Source organism: Eumetopias jubatus, unplaced genomic scaffold, assembly GCF_037043125.1.
Source record: "Eumetopias jubatus isolate StellerSeaLion01/CBP00866 unplaced genomic scaffold, mEumJub1_p1.0 scaffold_14, whole genome shotgun sequence".
NCBI lineage: Eukaryota > Metazoa > Chordata > Mammalia > Carnivora > Otariidae > Eumetopias > Eumetopias jubatus.
Window position 1 is genome coordinate 81,960,183 of NW_028274820.1, and position 12,917 is coordinate 81,973,099.

General features: G+C 36.5%; 1 pseudogene; it reads left to right on the plus strand.

The window, feature by feature from the left end:
• The first annotated feature begins 10,242 nt into the window (after nt 1–10,242).
• On the plus strand, nt 10,243–10,749 carry LOC114210653 (small ribosomal subunit protein uS13 pseudogene; annotated as a pseudogene).
• Nucleotides 10,750–12,917: the final 2,168 nt, after the last annotated feature.

Consider the following 12,917-nt stretch of genomic DNA (forward strand, 5'->3'; position numbering starts at 1 on the left):
AGTTTACAATAATGGTAGCTAATAGAGTAACACTCACTATTAGTAATAATTACATTTTATCTTCAGGAGAAAGTCCAAAAGAGTCACTAATGATGTAAGTTTTAAGTATCCTAATGCCAACAGAAGATATTTACTGGTAGATATCTTGAGAAATTTTCAAAGCATCCTAGTGACATGGTCCTATGTTTCTGGCTCACGTAACATCACTCCTGTTATAAATCAATCAAGAAGCATTCATTCTGTGCCCAGTACTAAGGTAGATGTTATGGAGCATTACAGCATGAGATAAAGTTCTTCTGAAAAATACCTGACTTTTTTTTAGCCTTCTAGGTATCGCAGTGTCATTGGAGAATGCCTGGCTGCTGGAGGAAAATTGCCCAGAAGCCAAAAATTGCAACTTGCAAAAATCTAACCAGAGTACAATGGGAGCCTTTGGTGCAAACCCCTGAATAAAGATCCAGCAGAGATCTTATTCAGAAAGCAGAAGTTTCCCAGAAGAGCTTTGCACAGAGAAGCACAACAAAAAAAGAAGGAAACAAGTGTCACAAAAGAAAAACCTGGACTTTACAACCACGTGTCTTTTACTGAATATCTTGGGGAATAAGCATTTGAGGAGATCTGGGGGGTGGAGAGAGAATTCTGTTTTCCTCCTTCAAAGAACCATGTGCAGGCACCCTGTTCAGCCTGCATCTCTGAAGGTAGTTTAGCGTGATGGTCTAAGGTCTAAGGAATAAGGACAACAGGGTAAGTCCTTCATTACTTGAGAAAACCCCTCCCAATGCCACCTTCTCCCTCACACCTCCCATCTATAACTAAATTCATGCTCAAATAACCAGCAGTGAATGGCAGCACGAGTGGGAAAATAATGCAGAAACTGCAGCAACCCGTGGAGTATACAACTTTGAGTGAAATGAACTTACTTACTGGCAATGAGGTTATAGGCTGATGGCCTTTGGAACAGGGATGACAAACAGACCGCCCATGGGACAAATTTAACTGACAAATGGGTTTTAAATGGGTTTTTTTTTCCTCAGACATGTAATTGAAAGCAGACATAGTCTTCTACCAGAATATAAAAATTATATCTTCCCAGACAGAGAATTTAAGGCTTAAATGTCTGCCTTTGCAATCATTACTTTCACAATATTCATTTTTAAACCACCATATCCTTAACTTATTTCTAAGAGGGAAAAACATGAATGTTAAAATATTAAGTGTTAATGCCCAGTTTATCTCTAAGCATTATGTGACCTGAATCCTTGAAAACTTTGTTTGAATTATATGGTAAAGAATCCTGTCAGTAGAACTTTGGATAACTTTTTTTCATCTTCCTCAGTTGGCTTGAAAAGAAAAAAAAAACAATATTGTACTATATTGTAAATAGGAAAAAAAGTTTCAAGTTAAGCTTAAAATCATGGTCCATGAAAAATCACTGGGGAAGGGGGGATGTTAGAGAAGAAACAATCTGCATGGGGAAACAAAAACTACGGACACTAAGGAGGTCTTTTTGTTTTGTTTTGCAATATTTTACGAATATGTCTTCTGAAATACATTGGAAGTAATTATACACTTTTATTATAAAGATTTAAAAAATACCTGCACTACTTCTCTTTTCAAAATATGATTATAGTTCGATTCTCTAGCATGATTAAAAACAGTTGAAGACCAAAAAAAGTAAAAATAAAAATAAAAACAGTTGAAGACCAGTAAACTCTGATGTTAATAATAATCCCTTTTACTCCTATGTTTTCCTCTCATTATTGCCTTACACTGCCTCGTTAATTATTACTTTTTACAGTTTAAGAGTTTTTCCCTAGGGAAAATAAAACAAGAGGAGGAAGAATTTAGCTTGAAAGTATAATTGTTTATTTTTCTTTTTCCAAACAATGTTGACCTAATTTTATGACACCCACTTTGCAAATTATAACAGAACCTAGTTTCTTAATTACCTGAAATATCAGAAGGAAGTATACTCATACGGTTCAGTCTCTGGCACTATATTCTTCATATATTATATCCATATCCTCAACTTATTTGATTGCTTTAATTAAACTGAATTTATTAAAAATGGCTGTATGAAATGACATATAATTGCCATTCTTAGAAAACATCTATATCAGTATCTTTTATTTGGTATCCATTCCTTTCTCCTTTGACTGTTAGTGATGTCTTCTCCCTGAGGTTCTTTGTGTTTTCTCATGCTAGAAGTGAAAAGAATCTCCTTCCATCTCTGAGGTTGCATAACATGACAAACATGACCTGTTCTGCAATAAGACAGAATAGCCTCATTGGTTTAGAATTTTTCTGGGTCCTGATGTTAGCAAAACTTTTAAGAGTAGGATGGATAGCAAGCTTGGGCAATATTCTAAGCTCAAGTGACCTGACTTCCATTTATTTACCCAGCAGGTGTATCGCCCAAAGGTAAGATCTGATTAGGTAAGATCCAGGATGCCTTACAACAATTCTGGGGTGTCCTTCCTGGGAAAGTTTATGCTAGGTCAATTCAGTGGTGATATACTTCTGTTATATCAGTACTGTACTATTTAGGTTTACCTTTGTGACAATCCTTAGTTTGTTGCTAGATAGCTGAACTAATTTATTCCATACAGGTTTCAGAAATCATGTATAACATACCAAAATGAACCCTTTGGAATATATGTGTGTGTGTGTGTGTGTGTGTGTGTGTGTGTGTATGTTAGGATTCTTCAGGTGAAAATAATAAAATATCCACCACCTTGGTCTTAACCCAGTGAGAGAGGAATCAAATTTCAGGCCTACAAACCTGTAACAGAATAAATTCATATTGTTTAAGTTGTTAAACTTATGGTAATCTGCTACAATAGACACAGAATACTAATGCACTGAATTAGGACACATGGATTGGACAAATTTAGACCCACTGCTGAACATGTCACAGCGGCAAGGGAAATGCTATGAGCTGGCTGACTGAGGCAAAATTAAGTAACCAAACAAATTATTCTGGAGAGAAAGATGGGGTAAGAATCAATGAGCCTACCTTTGGAGCTGGGAGAAGCAATCCACACGATTTGTGACTGTCTCACAATAAAGAATAAATGTGGATGAGAAGTCTAGAATACGTTCTTTAGTACACTTACCTCAGAAGGCACGCGAAACTGGCAGGTACTTTCAAGACTTGATGGTCTGTTCAGCCAAAGGTCATTCAGAAAAGTGGTTTCTTCTTTTCTTTCTAAGAGGGGTATGGATTAATTTTTCTTCCATGTCTTACAACTTCTCTTGATCAATGTATTTTTAATGTCTGAGGAGGCTGTAATCTGTCACAGGGTCTGTCTGAAATGAGGTGAATGATGTTTCATGCTTGGAGACTGCTTGCTCAATGCCTAATGGAGGAAAGAATGATTCAGTGGAAGAAAAATGAGGCTGAGACACAAGTATTACCAAGTGTTTATGGGAGTACAATGTTTTTATTACTTAGAATAATATGAGATCATAAATGCACAAAAAATATTACAGCAACCTGTTTAAATTTATTATGTAATTCTTGTTCACTGAGGTATTTCGAGAATTCTTTAAATGTGTATTAACAAAGACCTATTCTCTTAACTTTTTATGCTTATTTCCATTTCTGATGTAAAGTAAATGCTCTATAAATATTTGCTGCCATCAATGTTATTTTATCTATATAATGAGTATCTACAGTATATGAGATGACTCATTTCTTCCTGAGTCATCAGGAAGAACTCTGAGATCTGAGGAAGACTATTTCCGTCTGAAGGTAAAATTAATGTCAGCCCCAAATAGGAAGCAATAGATCATTTCCTAGACATGTGGGAGCAGTAAATTTGGCTAGAAACAGGATTCAATTTAATCAGCGAAGTTAACACAGAGGTATACAGAAGTAAATTCTTTCAGCTTATCTACCACTGTCCAAAGAAGAGGGAATCAAAATTGGGAGGGACATGGTCATTTCAGTCATGAAAGAACATTTGCCCAGGCATCTTCAGGGCCTAGAGGAGCTAGCCTTCTGGACCTGTCATTTCCCTTCAATCACCAAGTGACTATGTGGTTACTAATGCAAATCCTCAGGTTCTTTGATCTTAAGACAGCACCATAGATAGAGGATATGAGAATATGTTTATATGGCCCCAAATAAACAAATTAATTGATATCCTTATCACATCTAAGCCAGTGAGCTTGTCATCCTAATCAAATTGTCCTAAGTAATACTGAAAGAGTTCAAGGCCAAAAAAAAAAAGAATTTGAACTTAGGCAAATTCAACTCTATAGGGTCTCTTACCTCATGGCAACTCCACACCTCAACAAGTTGGCCTTTCTATTAAAAAACTCTACAATTCATTAAATAAACCTTGGAAATGCAGCCTAATGGTTTCTATGGAAAAGTGTATATAAAGTTATAAATAACTGATTTATAAAAATGTAAACCTTTTTGGAATACCTTAAAAGGCAGGGATTGTCTACATATATTCTATTGTTTTAGGGCTGAATGTTACTTTTCATATTCTAATTTTTATAAAACATGGTAAACTATGGATAGTGGCTATGCCTCTGTATTTTTCATAATAGTTCACTATTCATACTACCTAACCATGGTTCTCAGTCGGGCACCACTCCACAGTTTCCCAGAGACATGTATAAATATGGGAGGTGGGGATGAAAAGAGAGGAGCTTTCTCTTGTCAAAACTATTAAGAGATTGTGGTATCTAGGTCCTGAGGGGTCAGGTATAGTCAACTTGCTGCAACATTGGGAAAATCACACCTGAAAAAGAACAACAAAAAACTGTCTTGTCTCAAGTGCCAACTGTATTTCTGTTGAGAAACACTGCTCCTAGCTTCTTAGGACATAAGAATTGATTGTGACTTTCTGAGGTTATGATTTAAAACAGAAAGACAATGAGTGCATTTCCTGCTGCTAGATCAGGAAACAGTATCACCAGTCTGACTTTTTACTCCCATATCATTTTATACAACAGTGGGGGTGGGGCATGGGTGTGGGTGTGGGTATAGCTGGCTTTGCATGGGTTTCTTTACTCTTTCAAAGCTCTAACAATAAAAAATATTTTCTCTCCTTTTTCAGTGGCCAAAGCCTGATGACATAGTGTTTGCGTCTGTAAGAAATGAAAATCTTGCAAACTTGTAAAGTTAATTTGATCAATCAAAGCAGCCAAGTCAGATAGCTCACCTTGGTGACAAGGAATTGCAGAACCAAAAACAAAGTCCCAGTCCTCATTCAGCTTGGCATGGATGAGTCATTCACTTAACACTTATAATTATTCAGTAACACTTCTTTCCACTACACTTAATCATCCAAAGGTGACCATATAGGGGGAACCTCTGATCACCCATGCATTTTCTCAACCAGATTACAAAGACCAGCATTATATGCACGCTTTGCTGATGTAGGAATAGTTTGAGATACAAATAGGGGCTGATCAAATATCAGAGCAGAGCTGACCATTTACACAAAGGCATTCATTCCAGAGACAGATGCAGCTGGGGCTCACAAGCCTACCCTAGACAAAGACTCTTCAGCTAAAATCCTTTATGAGTGAGGTTTAAACAATCATACAATCAGTTGGCATTACAGCATCCAATCTTTTTAAACTTGGTGACCAAAGATCAGTCCAAACCAGTGAACTTTCTAATTGTTGCAAATATCATGTAAATGCCTGGCTTGTCCTGCCCCAAGTTTTTTAGGAGATAAAAGTTAATTCAGAAACAAAGTTCTATGAAGGTCAAGGAAGCCTTCTAAAGAAACATTATTGAGATTTTTTAATCTCTTGCCAAAATGAAGAAAAGAAAAAGTTAGATTTCTGTCCAACAATCTCAAAATCAGCAAGACAAAGAAAAATAATCCAACCCCCAAAGGCAACAAAAGGCCCATTTACTATCTGACACCCTGGGTGGACTTTGAAGCCACACTTCTCCAACAATCACTGTATTATGTCCATAGAATAATGCCAACCTATTAATGTGGGGTTTGTTCAATCAATTTGGAATTCAAATCAGAGTAAATCAGGATAGAAAGCTGCCCTAACACCAAGTCACTAAGGCTAATCAAATATAGAGACAAAAAACAAACAAAAAAGTCTTCATTCCAGGAGTAATAAAGGCAAGATTAAAACTTAAAGAACTTGCCCACATTAGCCTAACTATATGGTACAAAAGCATATTTTCAAAATAAAAGAACACGTGACCTTCATGACTCTCAGGGACTCAAATGTGATTCGTGGTGTCCCTCCTGTCCTCACACTATTTCACAAAAGAACATATTCATCTTTACCAACTGTTCTTAAAATTTTTAGGCTTTAAACTTGAAATGCCAATGTGACAGAAACAAGCTGTAAGATATTTTAAATATCTACATGTTTAAAACTTGCTTTTAAACAGAAACATGGAATGTGTTTTTAGAATGAGTAAAGCATATCCCAACATAATTTCTCCATTACCAAAATGCTTCATGACCTAGGTCACTGTACCATGCCTTGGAAGCACTAGTAATCAGAGCCCACTTAATTGGTAAACAGAATTAGAACAATAAAATATTCAGGAATAAAAGTCATTAGTGGAGGAAGTGGATAGAAGAAAAATATGATTATGTCATTTTTATAAACTACTTTGAAATCACAAGCCCTTCTAGACATTTCAAATGTTTTCTCTCTCCATCTCCTTCTCCCTCTCTCTCTCTCTCTCTCTGAGACACTATTCCCTTAAACTTCCAAATTTCATCTGAGACAAACTTTCAAATTGTATCAAGTTCAAAATAGTTTGTTTGATTACAGAAAAGAAATCCTAGTTAGCCTAGATTTCTAAATACATTATCAAAACAAATACAAATAAAAGAAATATTACGAGACCATTTTTCTTAAAATTCAGGAAAATAAATTATGATTAAATAGAAAAATTTTATAAGTGTATTGTTATGCTTAAATTCAGTGTATATAAAATCACATGTCTGTCATACAGCAAGGCATTCAGTGCAGAAGGTTTCTATGGATTTCACAGAATGTCTTACATATGAGTTATTTATATCTCTTAAAAATTCAAGAAAAATATGTTTAATTCAGTTTGTAGAATTGACAACAACTGGACTAGTCGGAAATGGAAATGTCATTTAATAGCTATGTGATTGATTAAAATATTATTAGTTCAAGCAGATGCTCACTTTGAGATTGATTAAAGTATACTATTTTTTAAATCAGTCTTTAAGTTCTGAGCATTTGAGCCACAAGACTTTTAATCCTCTACAAATGTATAGAATGCAATGGAAAACTGATTTAGCACCCAAATTCTAGGAACCAAAGATCTCATAACTGTGATAGTAAATAATAATTGTCTTCTACTTATACCAATACAATCTCTTCAGTCAATGAATTATTATCCTATTTCAGATTGCAATATCTGGGGTACAAGTGTGGAAACACAACTCAGCAAATGAAATGAAAAATCAAGACTGAGAATTGTGAGGCTGTTACATTCAAATATATAGGAAGTCAGTTTTCTAATAACCATGATAGGTGGTCTCCTATGAACCATACAAGGACAGTCTAACATTGATGAAGTGGATTTACTCTACCTACATATAACAGAAACCCATTGCTGGGGCGCCTGGGTGGCTCAGGTGTTAAGTGTCTGCCTTCGGCTCAGGTCATGATCCCAGGGTCCTGGGATTGAGCCCCGTATCGGGCTCCCTGCTCAGCAGGAAGTCTGCTTCTCCCTCTCCCACTCCCCCTGCTTGTGTTCCCTCTCTCGCTGTGTCTCTTTCTCTCAAATGAATAAATAAAATCATTAAAAAAAAAAAAAGGAAACCCATTGTAGACGAACAGCAATTTGTTTCATACAAATTCTGTCCTCATGCTACTTCACGCTTGCCTTGGCTTTTTGCATGCCAACCTTCCCTTGGCCATTCTTAGCTCTTGAACTTGCTCTGTTTTATCTCCACAAAGAACCTTAATAAAGTACAGCGGTCTCCCCTTATCCACAGGAGATACGTTCCAAGACTCCCAGTGGATGCTTGAAATCACAGCATATATATATATATATATATATTATATATATACACAGCATATATATATAATATATATATATTTTCTTCTATCTACATATATATATATAAAACACACAATACAAGTGTGTTTCCACACTTGTACCCCAGATATTGCAATCTGAAATAGGATAATAATTCATTGACTGAAGAGATTGTATTGGTATAAGTAGAAGACAATTATTATTTACTATCACAATTATGAGATCTTTGGTTCCTAGAATTTTGGTGCTAAATCAGTTTTCCATTGCATTCTATACATTTGTAGAGGATTAAAAGTCTTGTGGCTCAAATGCTCATATATATATTATATGTATATATACATATACACTACATACTGAACCCTATATATACTGTTTTTCCCGAGGCATACACACCTATAATAAAGTTTAATTTATAAGTTAGGCACAGTAAGACATTAACAACAATAATAAAACAACAGTTATAACAATTTACTATAATAAAAGTTAGGAGAATGTGCTCTCACGCATACTTGCAAAATATCTCATTGTGCTATACTCACCCTTCTTCGAGGATGATGTGAGATGATAAAATGCCTACGTGAGGAGAGGAAGTGAGGCGAATGACGTGAGCACTCTGACGCAGCGTTAGACTACTATTGAGCTTCCGCTGATTCGTCAGAAGACGATCATCTACTTCCGGAGTGCAGTTGACGGGGGAACCGAAACTCCGAAACGCGGGAAAGCCAAGCGGCCCTTAAGCGGAACTAATAAAGCAAAACTGCCTTCTGCCTGGGCTCATCCCCCTCCAGTCCTTTTCTAGCGCTTCCTGAAGGAAATGTTCCTGGACATTACCACTAGGTCAGTTTCCCCTATGATACACTCTCAGAGCACTTTTCTTTCCGAGCTTTTCTTTCTAAGCATTACTCACGCTTTCAGTAAATATTTGATTGAAGAAATAATGTTTAATGCCTGAAGGTGCTGCCATAGTGTAAACTCCAAAAGGGTCTTAACTGTATCTAATTTGTATACTATTAAGTGTCTAGGATTTAGCACAATGTTGGGCAGCGAGGTGTTTCACCGGATGCAGGGACTGAATGAGGGAAGGAATGAAATGGAAAGAATATTAAAGTGACTTTTTAGATACTTGGACTCAATAACTAGGGTGGAGAATTTTGAAGATTCAATTGTAGCACCCAGATGTTATAATTTGTCTAGAACATATACTATGTACATGGTCATAACTATGTATCTGATATCACTTGATTAATGCTGGACTGATAATTTTACAGTTTGAACCCTCTTATGAAAAACCTTACTTTCTTCCCTTTTCTTTTGCTGCTGCTTCTTAACTCACAGCCCTCGTTTTCCATCTGATTTTGCTAAACTGTGTTTTCTGCATATTCTTTCAGTTTAAAGATTTATTTATTCTTTCATTGAGTAAGTATTGAACACCTACTTTGTGTTATCCAAATTAACACAAATGAAATATTATTTCATAGATTGTTTTAAGTGTATCAGTTAAGTAGAAAAGAATTATTTTTTATAATTACTGGAAGGAGATCTCCTAATTCTTAGAATTCCAATGCTAAATCGATACTTAACCAGGGTCAAATTACATGACTTGCTGTGTCAGTAAACTTTTCAGAGAATCTATTCTGGATACATAAAGAGCTGGGTAATATCGGAAGTTTGAGATCATTTTGAACTCTAAAGTAATGTGATTCCAGTCTATTACATAAGCCCTATTGGGTAATTTCAAATTAAAAAACTGGCAATATAAGTAGCAAAGCAAAACAGGTATTCAGTAAATACTCTTCAATTGCCCATCCACTAAAAGACCAGGCCAAAGAAAATATAGCATATATTTTTCTACTTTCAGAAAGAGGCCATTCAAATACTTTTTTATATCTTTTGAATAATAGTTGCATATTTTATCAAGAATATACAGAAAAATAACTTGCATTTTAAGGGCTGATATAAGAGCAGATGTAGAAATAAACCAAAATATCTAAATTGTGAGGGAAAAAAGGAGGAAGGGAATACTCATAAAACATGATTGTGAAATTGTAGAAACTTTAACATGTTTTTTTCTCCCTCTATGAAAAAGTTTAACCATAATCAGATATGCTGGGAACACGCTTTCTAGAAAGAGAACATAGAAAGTCGAACCAACAGAACGTAATTAAAGAGTACTGCTCTTCCACAGGAGGCCTACACACCGCCACTGGGGCCGCCACCATGTCTCTAGTGATCCCTGAGAAGTTCCAGCACATTTTGCGAGTACTCAACACCAATATCGATGGGCGGCAGAAAATAGCCTTTGCCATCACTGCACTTAAGGGTGTGGGGCGAAGATATGCTCATGTAGTGTTGAGGAAAGCAGACATCGATCTCACCAAAAGGGCCGGAGAGCTCACTGAGGATGAGGTGGAATGTGTGATCACCATTATGCAGAATTCTCGCCAGTATAAGATCCCAGACTGGTTTTTGAACAGACAAAAGGACGTGAAGGATGGAAAGTACAGCCAGGTCCTGGCCAATGGTCTGGACAACAAACTTCGTGAAGACCTGGAGAGACTGAAGAAAATTAGGGCCCACAGAGGGCTGTGCCACTTCTGGGGACTTCGTGTCCGAGGCCAGCACATCAAGACCACAGGGCGCCGTGGCCGCACCGTGGGTGTGTCCAAGAAGAAATAAATTTGTAGGCCTTGTCTGTTAATAAAATAGTTTATACACCTATAAAAAAAAAAGAGTACTTTAAAATTCGGGATGAATTCAAATGATCAGGAAGAGGCTTTAAACTGTTACCTTGGAGAATCCTTGAAGACTAGAAAAGCCCAACTATTTTTAAAATGAGGGGCAAAGTTTGGAGAAGAAAATTTCCTGAATAGGAGTATCTTAAATGTTTCTTAGAGGAACCAAGCTCCCTGCCAAATATTTTCCAGTTCAGGACCAGGTGTGATTATAGGGGAGAAGTTGCTACACCTGCTGCTAATTTACACATAGTATTTGAGTGCGGGATGGAGGGAGGGTAGCACCTCTCCTGTGAACACAGGACATGTGGCATGCCAAAGACATAAGGCTTATATAACTGCTTGCTCACTGATATGAGCTTTAGGAATATGGACTAGTCTGCAGGAGTGTAAGTTTGTGTTTTGAATATCTGATGGTAACAGCATCTTCTGTAGTGTCAGGCCAGCTCTTAATCTAGGTAGTCCTAAAATGGAACATTTTGGTTGACACAGTGTGAGTATTGCTAAGTAACTATGGAGGTGAGGAAAAATGAAGTGTGTGGGGTTTTTTTGAAGTAGTTCATAGTGCTGCTAGGAACTGTGGCACATAATAATATTGATATGTATTGACAATATTGATATAATAATAGTGGCTAATATTCAATGAGTGCTTACTCTATGAAAGACACTGTTCCAGATATGTATTAATTCATCTACTCAATATTATGGGTCCCTAGAACTATCAAACATGAGAGAATATTCATATACTTATAATTCAGTCACAAGTTCTTAGAAATTCTAAGGAATTGTACGAGGCTAAAATGAACAAAGGAGGAGTCATCACAGTTATTTGGAACATCTAAGGCAATTTTTGTCCAAGTGAGGTCCCTAATAGAAGCACCGGGTGCTTAGCCCACCATAGACTTAATCAGATTTTGATCCCATGGCTCAGAATTAACTTGGAAAAGAGATGGTGTCTCATGTGGTAAATAATGGACCCAAGCCTTTTCACAGAATCAGGGAACTTTTTGAGTATAAAATATTCAGAGTCTGAAACAGAAATCCCTGTATGAATAAAGTCTATAAGACTCAGAGAGGTAAAGGATTTGAATATAATCATTGCCATACACATCATGAAAATCAATTAGTAATTTAAATTCTTCCCACAATTAAAAGCTTCAACGAAGATGACCTTGCTCATGAGTTCCATTGAATATTTAAGGAGAAATAATAGCAATTCCTCAAAAGTTCTTTCATAAAATTAAGAATGGAACATTTCCCAGATCACTTTCTGAAGCCAGTATTACTCAGATAATAAAATCAGACAAGGATATCATAAGGAAAAACATACAAACTGTAGACCAGTATTTCTCAAAAATAGGAAAGAAGGAACAAATAAGTCACTGGCACTTAAATCCTCCTCTGATTTTGCTTTCAGAAACCCCATCTAAGACAATAGCAATGCTCCAAATTTAAAAGAACCAAGAAAGAGGGGAGGGATTAGGAAGGAAATTCTGTAAGGGAAACTCCTATAAAGGACATTACTGGGGATAATCGGGAAATTTGAAAATGTACTGAATATTAGGAAATATGACTGTTTCAGTGTTTCTTGGCTCTGATAATTATGCTGAGTTTAGCAGGAGAATGTTCTTTGTCAGGGTGCCTGGGTGGCTCAGACGGTTAAGCATCTGCCTTTGGCTCAGGTCATGATCCCAGGGTCCTGTGATCGAGCCCCATGACCGGCTCCTGGCTCAGCAGGGACCCTGCTTCTCCCTCTGCTCATGCTCTCTCTCTCTCTCTCTCTCTCTCTCTCTCTCTCTCTCTCTCTCTCTCTCTCTCTCTCCCTCTATCTCTGTGTCTCGAAAGAATAAATAAAATCTTAAAAAAAAAAAGAATGTTCTTGGTCTTAGGAGATACACGATGAAGTGTTTACGGGTGAAGCAGCACTAATATCCGTCACTTATTTTCAAACAATAAGAAAAAAATAGAGAAAAAACAAAGGAAGCGCAGAAACTGTTAATAATTTGTGATTCCAGGTGAATAGTGAACTTGTGTGTTCACTATTGTTGTCTTTTGATTTTTCTGTTGGTTCATCTTTTTAAAATAAAATTGATTAGAGAAGTACAAAACCCACAGATACCACTATGTACCTATTAGAGTGGCTAAAATTTTTAAAAATT